Source organism: Bos grunniens, chromosome 25, assembly GCF_055505025.1.
Source record: "Bos grunniens cultivar Pamir isolate PY7600 chromosome 25, Bosgru_T2T1.0, whole genome shotgun sequence".
NCBI lineage: Eukaryota > Metazoa > Chordata > Mammalia > Artiodactyla > Bovidae > Bos > Bos grunniens.
In genome coordinates, this window is record NC_141189.1 from 16,960,529 (window position 1) to 16,973,774 (window position 13,246).

Sequence of the window (13,246 nt, forward strand, 5' to 3'; positions counted from 1 at the left end):
TATATTTGATTGAGACCTGACTATAGTAGCTTAGGCAAATAATAATCTTAATTCTTTGTGTAAATTAGAGAAAGATACCCTATTCTCCAAGACTTTTTTCCACTTGTTGAAAAAAACTGTCGTGATTATGCTGATTTTGTTCAAACAAGACTTTCCACTATTGTCGTCTAGAAAATGGTCACGTACACATGTGAACCTGCCATGTCTACTGTGTGAATGTGCCCTACAAGTCAAGTAGGCCCAGTCCAAGGAGGTGTGCCAGCTCCACAGTATTACCAAGAACCCAGCTTCCTTCTGTATGTCTGTGTGACCATCGTCAGCTCTTAGCTCCATCCTCAGAGTCGCAAGATGGCTGGCAGTACTCACATCTGTGCTTCAGCAGGAGGAAGAAGGGCTGGGTCAGGCAAAATGGGCTCCTCTCCCACCAGCTCAAAGCCCCTATTCCAGGTTTTGTGTATCTCCACTCAGGGAGACCACAGATTCTGTTTCACTAGCTAATCCTAATGGCAAAGGAGGCCAGGAAATACTTTCTTTTTTTTAATGTGATCACATCGTGACTTCAGATCAGAGTTCTGTAACTAAGGAAGAAATAAGCAACGGGAGTGTCACAGTGGGCTCTGCACCGTTGCCACCGTGAAGAACATGGGTAATTTCCATATGGAATTCAGTTCCCACTTCTTCTAGAAGCACGACAGGTCTAGCAAGACTGGCTTTGTGTTACCGTGTGGCAATCACAGGCCAGAGTTGGGTAGAGCCTCCCCTGTTTTATTTTATTTTCAAAGTTTTAAAATAAAAATTTAATATGTTTTTAAAAAATAGGTATTAGATACATATATATGTAGGGCTGAGTCCCTTCTCTGTTCACCAGAAACTATCACAATATTGTTAATCAGGTATGCTGCTGCTGCTGCTAAGTTGCTTCAGTCGTGTCCAATTCTGTGCGACCCCATAGACGGCAGCCCACCAGGCTCCCCGTCCCTGGGATTCTCCAGGCAAGAACACTGGAGTGGGTTGCCATTTCCTTCTCCAATGCATGAAAGTGAAAAGTGAAAGTGAAGTCGATCAGTTGTGTCCGACTCCTAGCGACCCCATGGACTGCAGCCTACCAGGCTCCTCCGTCCATGGGATTTTCCAGGCAAGAGTACTGGAGTGGGGTGCCATTGCCTTCTCTGGTTAATCAGGTACACCCTAATACAAAATAAAAAGTTAAAAAAAATAGGTATTAGATTTTTTGTGCTTCAAAATCCCAAAGGTACTAAAGGGTATACAGTGGAAAGTCTTCCTCTTTTACCCCACACCCTGCCACTAAGTTCTTGACACAAGGCTTGGTAGGTGTTACGTTACTCAGAGATCTTTCACACATATATAAGCAAATACATGTATGTGCATATTATCCACCTGTCCTTTTTTAGATAAAGGGTATAATTCTATATGTTCTTTGCATGTTGCTTTTTTCATGCAACAGTGTATTAGAGATTCTTCTGTGCATATCCCCAAATTTTGCTCCTTCTTTGTTTTTTTTTTTTTAACAGATCCATAGTTTGTCACTATATGGATGTACTTTAGTTCTTTAGTGATAGCCACTTAGATTGTTTCCAGTAATTTACTTTACACACATTGAGAGGCAATAACGACCTTATTCGTGGGAGTATCTCTGTATAACAAATCCCTAGAAGTGGAGTCATTTGATCAAAATGAACGAGCAAGTGTGATTTTGATAGATATTGCCAAATTCCCCTCTGGGGGAGGAGGGCAGTTGACACTCCCACAAGCCGTATCCACAGCGCCTATCTCCCCACATCCTTGCCAACTCAGTGCGATAGAACTCTTTCATCTTCTGCCAAACTGTCAGTTAAAAATTGGCATCTAACTGTAGTTGTAGTTTGCATTTCTCTTATTATAAGAAAAAGCTGAGCATCTTTTCGTGTGTTTAAAAGTCATTTGTATACTCTTTTCTGTGACTTGTCCATTGCCAAATTTTTGAGTAGTCTTTCTTATTTATTTCTCAGAACTTTTTACATATTGGGAAAAGACACTTCATCTACGATACAAGGAGCAAACATGTTGTCCTGATTTGTCATTTCCCTTTTTTTAAAATAAAAACGTACAACATATTGTGCTGTGCTTAGTCACTCAGTCGTGACCGACTCTTTGGGACCCCATGGGCTGTAGCCCACTAGGCGCCTCTGTCCATGGGGATTCTCCAGGCAAGACTACTAGAGTGGGTTGCCACGCCCTTCTCAATGTATAAAATACCTGGTGTTAAATCAGAAGTGTGCAGCTTGATGAGCCTTCACAACATGGACCACCTGTGTCCCCAATTGTTTATGACATTTATCGTCATTTATCCTAGGCTTTGCCATGAGAAGTTTCTTATTGTTACACAGGTGAGTTTATCCATCTCCTATTTTATGACCTCTAGGTTCTGTGTCATAGTAAGACCTTTCCTACACTGAGAGAAAAACATTTTTTCTGACGATATATTTTAGTATTGTTGATGTTTTATTGTTTCCACTTAAGTCTTGGATGTAGTTCATGCTAGTGTGAGGTATGAAGTATGGAGCAGTCTCATAATTTTTTTCCGGGTGGCTAAATCTTGTCCCCATGCCATTTATGAAATAATCTATTTTTTCTGTCTATAGATTATACATATAATCTGAAAGTGTGCCATATCTAATACTAAATTCCCCGGGCCTGTTTCTGGATTTTTGGTCCACTTGTTAACATCTTCCTTTTCCTGGGCCGTTTCAGGTGGTGATTCTTGATGTGGAGGTTTTTGGAGCACTTCTGTGCTACGTGGTTTACACAGAAGAGCCTTGAGCCCTGAGAATTACTGTGACCTCAGTGACCTTGAGTGAGTGACTTCATCTGTCTGCCTCAGTTGGTTTCTTTCCTTTTTTCCGACCATGCTGCACAGCTTACAGAATCCTAGTTCCTCAACCACGGATTGAACTCAAGCCCACAGCAGTAGAAGTGCTGAGTCCTAACTACTGGACCACTGGGAATTCCCTCTGCCTCAGTTTCTTCCCAAACCCTGATACTGGGAAAGATTGAAGGCAGGAGGAGAAGGGGACAAATCTGCATCCCCGGTTTTGGAAGTGTGGGGTCTTAACCACTGGACCGCCAGGAAAGTCTCTATATTATTTAAGGCCATTTTTAACCCTTCCTTCAGCTCTGTGATGTAGCAAGTATTGTTGATCCTATTGGGGATGAGAAAACTGAGACCTGGAGTCATGAAATGACTTTCCCAGGACCTTGCTGAGTGTTGGCACTGCTTTCGAAAGGGGGCTTGTCTGCTCCTGAGCCCCACACACAGATTTCTCCAAGTTCCCATGGGTTCAAGGGGCCCCCTTCCTCCCTCTCCCCCAGCCCCAAGGCGGTGGCTGATCCTCAGAGAGGAAATGTCACTCGAGGGCCCAGCTGCAGGGGGTGGGATGAGGCTTCACCAGACGGCTGCAGCACCAGCTCCTGTGTGAACAGACCTCGTGGGCTAAGAGGCTGGGAACCTCAGCCACTCAGCCCCTCCCCGCAGGGCTTGATCACCTCTGCGGGGAGCCCAGCTCTCCAAGGAGGTGAGAGCTCACTCTGGGCAACCCTGAAGTCCTTGAAAGAGACCTCGGCTCACCACTCACCAGCTGTGTGACCTGGGGCGAGGCCCTGACTTCTCTGAGCCTCAGTGTCCTCATCTGTCAAATGGGCAGGTTGTAGGGAGACTCAGAGGGGAGGATGTGTGCAGAGCAGGATGGTGTGCAGGCATTGCAGGGGTTGATTTGTGGTGGCCTGCTCATGTGAGGCATCAGACAGCGTGTTGTTTTCTACCACCACTCCCCCCCTCCGCCACACACACACAAAGGCAGCTGGGAATGGAGACTGAGCCCAAACTGCCAGTTCAAAGGACTGTGCCAGGTGTGGCCCAGAAGGGATCGGGGAGGGGAGGCCAAGCGGGAGAAAAGGTTTTCTCCTTGCCAGCAGGTGAGGAAATGTATCCGATCCAGAAAGGGGATGGACAGGGAGAGTTTGAGGTGATGGGGAGCCTTGCGGGGGTTCTTCCCTCCCTATCCTGGGGAACCCGTCCAGGGGCGAGGATTGGGTGGGAAGAGGACAGAAGGAAAGGAAGGAAAGGCAGCCCCCCCGAGGAGTTTGGGGTCTTTGAGGAAGAAGGAAACCAGAAACCTTCTCAATTGGATTTTCTGGGCTGGGTCCTTCCAGACAAATCCAGTCCCTTCCCTCTGAGTTGTGCTGCCAGGTGTGGCAAATAAAAACATATTTGGGCCACACTGACACAAAAGCATTATTGATTTTCTGAACTTTGAATTATTTAACAAGTATACCGTGGGCTTGAAAGGAATAGGAGGGCATTTCTGGGGGGAGGGCGTATCCCACAGCCTATGCCTACAGAAAAGACCTTCCAGAACTTTCTGTGGGCTCCCAGGGGGACACAGAGGAAGCTGGGATGAACAGCTGGAGTGCTTGCCAGCAGGGAGGCTCTTGCTTCTTGGAGGTGATGTGACCGTGTAGCTAAGGGCTGGTACCAACCAGGCATGGAGCAGAGGGTTGAGAAGCCTCAGCAACAGTGAACCCAAAGAAGAAAGCCTTGAAGCTGTAGGGGAAACCACAGCGTTCCTGCTCGTCCTCTCCCCAGGGCAGGTGGGAGGGGGTGGGGCAGAAGCACCAGCCAGGCCCCAGCTCAGCCCGACCAGTCCTCTCCCCCTGCTTCATTATGTCTCCTACCCACCCCTCACCGGCCCTGTTGCCATGGCCCAGCCTAGAGGCAGATGATGGGGTAAGAATCTCGTGACCACTGTCATAAAATGGCTGGGACTCAGTCTTCACTGTGATTGAAAGTTACCAGTCTACACTGGATTTCCCTGATCCCGTCTCCATTGTGGTGTCAGAGGTGATGCGGAGGGTGGGGCATGGGAGGGTGGGAAGGGTCCAAGTCAAGAAAATTAGGTCCAGAAAACAAAGTTTTACTTTTTTCATCTGCTCCAGGATTCTGTGATTTTTGCTCCTGCAGGGAGCGCCTGGCGTGGAGCAGGACACCCAGCCCCGGATCTGGGTTGGAGGGTCAGCTGGGAGCAGGGCCTTAAGGGTGATGGATCAACCAGGGCATGGCGTGAAGGAGTAAGGGACCCAGAAAATAAGGGCCTTGTGTTCTAGACCTTGAGGTAGCAGGGGCAGGGAGTGAGAGCTGGCCAAATGTGGACCCTTGAAGGGGATGTAGCAGCTTATTTTTATTCCAATAACCCTCACGCAGCATTGCTGTGGCCAGCCTTGCCTTAAGTGCTTTATAAATAGCCATTTGTTAATCCTGGTTGGAGCCCTTGGAGGTACGACGACTGTTTATCCCTACACGGCCAGTGGAGACACTGAGTAACTGAAAGGTTAACGTAAGTGACTTGCCTGAGGCCCAGAAAGAGATAGTCCCCCTCTCCTTGCAACAGAAGCCCAGCCTGCCTGTTGAGGCAGGCTCTAACTGCCATTCACCACCAGGCAGCTGGACCTCAGTCATTCATCCAATAAATCAGATAAGTGTTGAGATGGCCTCCGGCGAGGGCCTTGTGCTGGGTTCTGGAATTTCTGCTCTTGCGATGCACTCGGCCCAGTGGGAGAGACAGACACAAACACAGTGTCCACAAATCAGTGCCATAAAAATGAGCCCGCTGTAACGAGCATTCACCGTGGGCCAGGCCCTGTCGTTAAGCCAGTTACCCAGCTTATCTTTTCATCTTTGAACAACCCCTTGAGATGTTGTTGGCCCCATTTTGTAGATGAGTAAACTGAGACTTAGAGAGATTCAGTAATTTGCCTAAGGTCACAGCAATAACGTGACACATTTGGGACTCACTAGGGGAAGTTTGGAGTTCTATAAGGGCGTATCCCAGAGGGCTTCCCAGAGGAGGTGTCCTGCTCTTGAGATGTACCAGAGAGGGAACTGGTCCAGTGGAGAGAAGGAGGCAGGTGATTCAAATAAAGGAAGCCCCCTGCAAAGGCCTGGAGGCTGAGCAGCCTGGCACTGAGGGGAAGCTGCAGGCCATTCTCAGGGGCTCTGGCTGGTCTGAGCTGAAAGAACCGGATGAGGCCCCAGGGCAAAGACCCAGCCTTGCTGGGCCCTTGGGCAATGTTGGTGCGGATGCCCAACACTGGGCATGGAAGGGAGGGCCAGGGAAAGTCAGCAGGCCAAAGAGGCAGGATCGTATAGAGAGTCTGTGCCTGGACTCAGGCCATGGGCCACCTGAGTTGGATTCCCTCCTGTGTCCTTGTCTGGCTCTGTGACCTTGGGCAAGTCGCTTCCCCTCTCTGGGCCTCAGTTGCCTCATCTATCAAACAGGGACCATAGTAGCTCATGAGCTTTTATGAGGACTAAATGTCTTCATGGATGCAAAGGGCTTGGAACAGAGCCTGGCTGAAGTCAGCACTCCAGAGGTGCCAGCTGTTATCAACACCGAGGCTGCGTTTGCCTGGCGGGTTCACTGCTTTCACTTAGGTGGAAGGAAGTGAGGAGTGGTTAGAGAGCCTGATGCACCCCCACCCCCACCAGCCACCCTGCCCACCTCTCAGGTCCTGGCCTCACCAGCCCCACCACCGAGCCCCCACTACACTTGGGACCAGAACCCACTGGGGGTGGCCCTGGTGGCTCTAGCTGGGGAAGCAGAGGCTCCTGGCTGTCGGGGGAGGGGTGGGAACCAGAGACCTGGTGACTAAGACAGAACCCGAAATGCACTCCTCTGTGGGGGGGTGGGGGGAGGGGGTGGCTTCTTTCACTCTGGCTTAGGGTGAGTGACTCATGCGGGGGCAGGTGCGGGAGGTGCCAAGGCACAAGCGGTGATGATGCATGTGCCTCCCAAGAAGCTGGGGGTCCAGTGGGCTACGGAGGGCCAAGGTTTCTCCCAGATTCTGGGGTTTGGAGGCTGGATAGATCCTGTGACTGAGAGGCCAGAGTTGGAAAGATCTAGGTTTGGATTTGGGCCGTTGCTTTGTGGCCGGGTGAACTTGGGCAAGGGATTTCCCCTCTCTGTGCCTCAGTTTCCTCACTGTAACATCACGCTAATTAAGTCCACTTCCCAGCATTAAGCTCTTTCTGCCGTGCTTTTATTGGGGACTTTCCATCTCAGAGCCCTGCAAAGGCTCCCTGGTCCCCTCACAGCAAAGGGCAGACGGGGCACAAGTACAGCCTTCCATCAAGGGGAGCTTGGGACAAGGGGGAAAAGGAAGAGGCACATTTTGGAACGTCTGCAGACACTCACAGCCTTTGTCTTGGTTAAACCTCACACACATCTATTTACAACTCAGAAACCCACCGCCAAATGTGCGCACACTGAACCCTGGAAACAGTGATGAGTAATTTATAAATGTACCTTAACTTGGCTCTTGGGTCTTTGTCCTGTCTCCAAACTTAACATTCATGTTACATTCCCTTTTTTGTATGTGTAAAATTGTTTGTAAAGGCACCAGGCCCTGGCGATTTCAAAGATGAGTCATCAGACAGTTTAAATTGATGAAATTAAAGGTAATTTCCGTGTTACTTAAACTATTCTAGGTCATAGAAAAAGTTGGACACGCTCCATTTTATTTTATAAAGGGAATATGACATTAGTATGAAAATCTGATGAACATAGTAAACCAGTAAACAGATTCCAATAATAAAAGCAGAAAGACAAAACACAAGCCAATAAATTGTAGACCAATCTCTCCACAATTTGGATGCAAACCTTATAAATAAAAAGCTAACAAGCAGAGCGAGGTGCTTGCTGGGGCTGGGGTGCGCGTCGGTGCCAGGGGCTGCGGTGAACGCCTCGAAGGCTGTGCAGTTCCCTGTGGGGAGGCGCCGTGGCCATTGCCACCTCGCTGGGTGAGTGCGTCCCGCTCGCCGAGCAGGGCCACAGCCGACCGCCGGCACCATGGACCAGTGTGGCCTCACCTCCTCCAAGTCCATGCTGGTGTTTCTCAACCTCATTTTCTGGGGAGCTGCTGGCATTTTATGCTATGTCAGAGCCTATGTCTTCATCACTTACGACGACTATGACCACTTCTTTGAAGATGTGTACACTCTCATCCCTGGTGTGGTGATCATAGCTGTCGGGGCCCTGGTCTTCATTATTGGGCTAATTGGTTGCTGTGCCACAATCCGGGAAAGCCGCTGTGGACTTGCCACGTTTGTCATCATCCTACTCTCGGGTTTTGTCACAGAAGTTGTTGTTGTGGTTTTGGGATATGTTTACAGAGCAAAGGTGGAAAATGAAGTTGATCGCAGCATTCAGAAGGTGTATAAGACCTACAATGGAACCAACCCTGATGCTGCTAGCCGGGGCCATTGACTGTGTTCAGAGACAGCTGCACTGTTGTGGAATTCACAACTATTCAGACTGGGAAAATACAGACTGGTTCAAAGAAACCAAAAACCAGAGCGTCCCTCTTAGTTGTTGCAGAGAGACAGCCAGCAGCTGTAACAGCAGCCTGGCCCACCGCTCTGATCTCTATGCTGAGGCGTGTGAGGCTCTAGTTGTGAAGAAGCTACAAGAAATCATGATGCATGTTATCTGGGCAGCATTGGCATTTGCAACTATTCAGCTGCTGGGCATGCTGTGTGCCTGCATTGTGTTGTGCAGAAGGAGTAGAGATCCTGCTTATGAGCTCCTCATCACCGGCGGAGCCTATGCATAGTAGAAAACTCAAGCCTGAGCTTTTTAGTCTTCTTCTGATTTGGAAGGGGAATTGAGCAGGTCCACTGCTATTGGTCTCCTGAGTTCGTTTAGTTAAAGCACACATGCACAGGTGTTGGACGGAGCAGCTTGACTCTTCATTTGTCTACCTTCTTACCTACCCACCTGTGACTTTCTTTCCCCTCTGTTCTAGCTGACTCTCCGTGTCTGTAAGTGTTTTGAGTATGGCAGTAAATGTTCTAATCTCAGAACCGTTTGTGAGTTGCGTAGTGTGGTAGAATTAAAGGTTGACGTGGCCCTGCTTCTGTCACCTCCGAGCATAATGGGACTGCATAACCGGGTCCTTTCAGTCTTCACAGTGGACAACTCCTGGCCAAAGGTTTTGGGGGGGAGGAGGAGGCAGTCAGCTGTCTGGTTAAAGTTAATACCAGATAGTGCCCCTTATCAGTGTCCTTTTTAAAAATATATACTATAGTCCAGTAAGATAGCAACTGTACAAAATGGCTAAGATAGATTTTAGAATCACACCTCGTGTATCTTGGTTCATCTTCAAAATCAGACTGATCTTTGAAACTAGCGGTTTTTAATCAAAGCTTTATAGGAGGAGTATAACGTATGCACTACTGTTTTAAAACAATCAGTGTGAGTGTGTGCATGTATTTTTGTATGATTGAGCCCATTCGTCGTAAGTCTAAACTCGTTAGAAATAATGTACTAATGTACCCATGTAGACTAGCAAAATAATATGTAGATGTGATCTCAGTTGTAAATAAAAAAATCTAATTCAATAAACTCTGTATCACCCCCTCAAAAAAAAAAAGTAACAAGCAAAATAAAATTATATATCAAAAGAATAACATAATTTGAGAAGATAGAACTTTATTTCAGGAACATATGACAGGTTTAATATCAATAACTCAGTTGGTAAAGAATCTGCCTTCAATGCAGGAGACCCCGGTTTGATTCCTGGGTCAGGAAGATCCGATGGAGAAGGGAAAGGCTAGCCACTTCAGTATTCTTGGGCTTCCCTTGTGGCTCAGCTGGTAAAGAATCTGCCTGCAATGTGGAAGATCTGGGTTCAATCCCCAGGTTGGGAAGATCCCATGAAGCAGGGAAAGGCTACCCACTCCAGTATTCTGGCGTGGAGAATTCGGACACAACTGAGCAACTTTCAATCAATGTAATTTTTTACATTACATTAAAGGAAAGTAACAATGTGATCATGTCAATTGATGTAGAAAAGTCAGTTGAAGAAATTCAATAGCTTCTTCAAAAAATTACTAAAAAAAAAGAAATTAAAAGAAATAAAACTACTATTATTATTTATGGCAAATAAGTTTTCTTTGCCAAACATTGACAGCAAACATCATTCTAAATACTAAAGCCATTCCCTTGAAATCAAAATAAAATAGTATTTTGGAGAGTCTATCAAATACACCAGGATTTTGTCATTATTATTTTTTTTTGCCTGCTGGGAAATGTTTATTTGCCACTAAATCACCCAAAGTGAAATAAAGTGAAAGTGAAATTGAAGTCACTCAGTCGTGTCCGACTCTTTGCGACCCCATGGGCTATAGCCTACCAGGCTCCTCTGTCCATGGGATTTTTCAGGCAATAGTACTGGAGTGGATTGCCATTTCCTTCTCCAGGTGATCTCCCCAACCCAGGGATTGAACCCAGGTCTCCTGCATTGTAGACAGACGCTTTACCGTCTGAGCCAGCATGCTACAATTATAAGAAAGGTACGGGTCATTTTTCCTTTTCATAACTCAATATTCACAGCATCTCCTCAATCATAAGTATTACAAAAGAAAGTAAAAAAAAAAAATCACATTTTACAGATCTTAGACTTGTCTTTAGTATTTAGCTCAAATCTTACCATCTTCAAAAAACAGTTCTGTCAAACTCATCAGCTAAAAGTTCTATCCAAGCAGTGAGAAGATAGCCTTTCTTAGCCTGTGGCAATTCTTTTCCGATTTGTCCTAGCTAGTTAATGCTGCACTGGAGAAGGCAATGGCACCCCACTCCAGTACTCTTGCCTGGAAAATCCCATGGATGGAGGAGCCTGGTAAGCTGCAGTCCATGGGGTTGCTAAGAGTCAGATACGACTGAGCGAATTCACTTTCACTTTTCACTTTCATGCATTGGAGAAGGAAATGGCAACCCACTCCAGTGTTCTTGCCTGGAGAGTCCCAGGGACTGGGGAGCCTCGTGGGCTGCCGTCTCTGGGGTCGCACAGAGTCGGACACGACTGAAGTGACTTAGCTGCAGTTAATGCTGCACAGCAGAATGAGGATTAGATTGCAGGGGTGGGGGTGAAGGGGTAGCAAGAGTTAATTTCCCCCAGTAAAAGATGGCATCTGAAGCTTGATGGGAGAGCTGAACTGGAGGGACTTGAGGGAAGGGTCCAGGCCCTGTATTCAGTCAGAGTCACTGTGGAAGAGGAGGAGGAGGAATGCTTGCCATGCTTATGGTGTTTCTGCAGCTTTTTATGAGCTTTCTTCACTTTCTTGTGCACCTTCCTGTCAATCACTATTCCCGGTCCTACTATACCAGGAACCAATGGATTCACAGGACACATGCCAGGGCCAGGTGGTGGGTATGGAGGAGGGTAGGGACCTGAGGACTGGCATCCTGGATATCCTGGCTGTGGCACAGGATGACAGGGCCCACCAGGGCGAAAGGCTGGATTCCCCTGGGGTGCTCCTGGGGGAGTGGGAAAGGGGCCTGGAGGAAAGGGAGGGTTGGCAGGTGGTGGATGGGCAGGATTGCAACCTCCAGGATACCCAGCGTTAGGGGGGTGTGGATATGGTCCTGGCTGCCCAGCATTGGGATTCCACATGTTCAAATGTTTCCTTCAGCCCAGGAATGGAGAAAGAAGGAGACTGGGGTATCTAGATGTCCGGTCACCCTTACATCCTACACCAGGATTTTAAAATGTGAAATGCTCACTGTAGAAGAGGTAGTTTGCTATTGTAAAAAATTATTGGTAGAAATAGAAAAAGGAAAATATTTCATTCACAGTTATATTATCAGAGGATGCAGGATCTCTATGAAGGAAAAAAATGTCTTGAAGGAAAAATAAAGAGGCAACATCAGAAAATAGGATGATTTGTTATTTTTTTTAAGAAAATAGGGTTATTTAAAACATCAGAAAATATGAATGCTCCCACATGCAGCTCTCATTAAAATATAAATGGGTCTTTTCAAAATTAGATAACATGATATAATGAACTTTACTACAGAAGTTCACATCAGTTCAGTTCAGTCGCTCAGTCGTGTCCGACTCTTTGCGACCCCATGAATCGCAGCACCCCAGGCCTCCCTGTCCATCACCAACTCCTGGAGTTGATGTTATCACTGACCTAGAGCCAGACATCCTGGAATGTGAAGTCAAGTGGGCCTTAGAAAGCATCACTATGAACAAAGCTAATGGAGGTGATGGAATTCCAGTTGAGCTATTTCAAATCCTGAAAGATGATGCTGTGAAAGTGTTGCACTCAATATGCCAGCAAATTTGGAAAACTCAGCAGTGGCCACAGGATTGGAAAAGGTCAGTTTTCATTCCAATCCCAAAGAAAGGCAATGCCAAAGAATGCTCAAACTACTGCACAATTGCACTCATCTCACATGCTAGTAAAGTAATGCTCAAAATTCTCCAGGCCAGGCTTCAGCAATACGTGAACCGTGAACTTCCAGATGTTCAAGCTGGTTTTAGAAAAGGCAGAGGAATCAGAGATCAAATTGCCAACATCCGCTGGATCATGGAAAAAGCAAGAGAGTTCCAGAAAAACATCTATTTCTGCTTTATTGACTATGCCAAAGCCTTTGACTGTGTGGATCACAAGAAACTGTGGAAAATTCTGAAAGAGATGGGAATACCAGACCACCTGACCTGCCTCTTGAGAAACCTGTATGAAGGTCAGGAAGCAACAGTTAGAACTGGACATGGAACAACAGACTGGTTCCAAATCGGGAAAGGAGTACGTCAAGGCTGTATATTATCACCCTGCTTATTTAACTTATATGCAGAGTACATCATGAGAAACGCTGGACTGGAAGAAACACAAGCTGGAATCAAGATTGCCGGGAGAAATATCAATAACCTCAGATATGCAGATGACACCACCCTTATGGCAGAAAGTGAAGAGGAACTAAAAAGCCTCTTGATGAAAGTGAAAGTGGAGAGTGAAAAACTTGGCTTAAAGCCCAACATTCAGAAAATGAAGATCATGGCATCTGGTCCCATCACTTCATGGGAAATAGATGGGGAAACAGTGGAAACAGTGTCAGACTTTATTTTTTTGGGCTCCAAAATCACTGCAGATGGTGACTGCAGCCATGAAATTAAAAGACGCTTACTCCTTGGAAGGAAAGTTATGACCAATCTAGATAGAATATTGAAAAGCAGAGACATTACTTTGCCAACAAAGGTCCGTCTAGTCAAGGCTATGGTTTTTCCAGTGGTCATGTATGGATGTGAGAGTTGGACTGTGAAGAAGGCAAAGCACCGAAGAAATGATGCTTTTGAACTGTGGTGTTGGAGAAGACTCTTGAGAGTCCCTTGGACTGCAAGGAGATCC

At 46.8% G+C, this 13,246-nt stretch overlaps 2 pseudogenes across 2 annotated transcripts; one reads left to right on the forward strand and one right to left on the reverse strand.

The window, feature by feature from the left end:
* The first annotated feature begins 7,796 nt into the window (after positions 1–7,796).
* Positions 7,797–10,486, forward strand: LOC147345204 (tetraspanin-3 pseudogene; annotated as a pseudogene). The gene has a single exon (XR_015154594.1). The product of XR_015154594.1 is annotated as a tetraspanin-3 pseudogene (transcript).
* Positions 10,487–10,959: 473 nt separating this feature from the next.
* Positions 10,960–11,573, reverse strand: LOC147345205 (proline-rich protein 13 pseudogene; annotated as a pseudogene). Its single transcript, XR_015154595.1, has one exon. The product of XR_015154595.1 is annotated as a proline-rich protein 13 pseudogene (transcript).
* Positions 11,574–13,246: the final 1,673 nt, after the last annotated feature.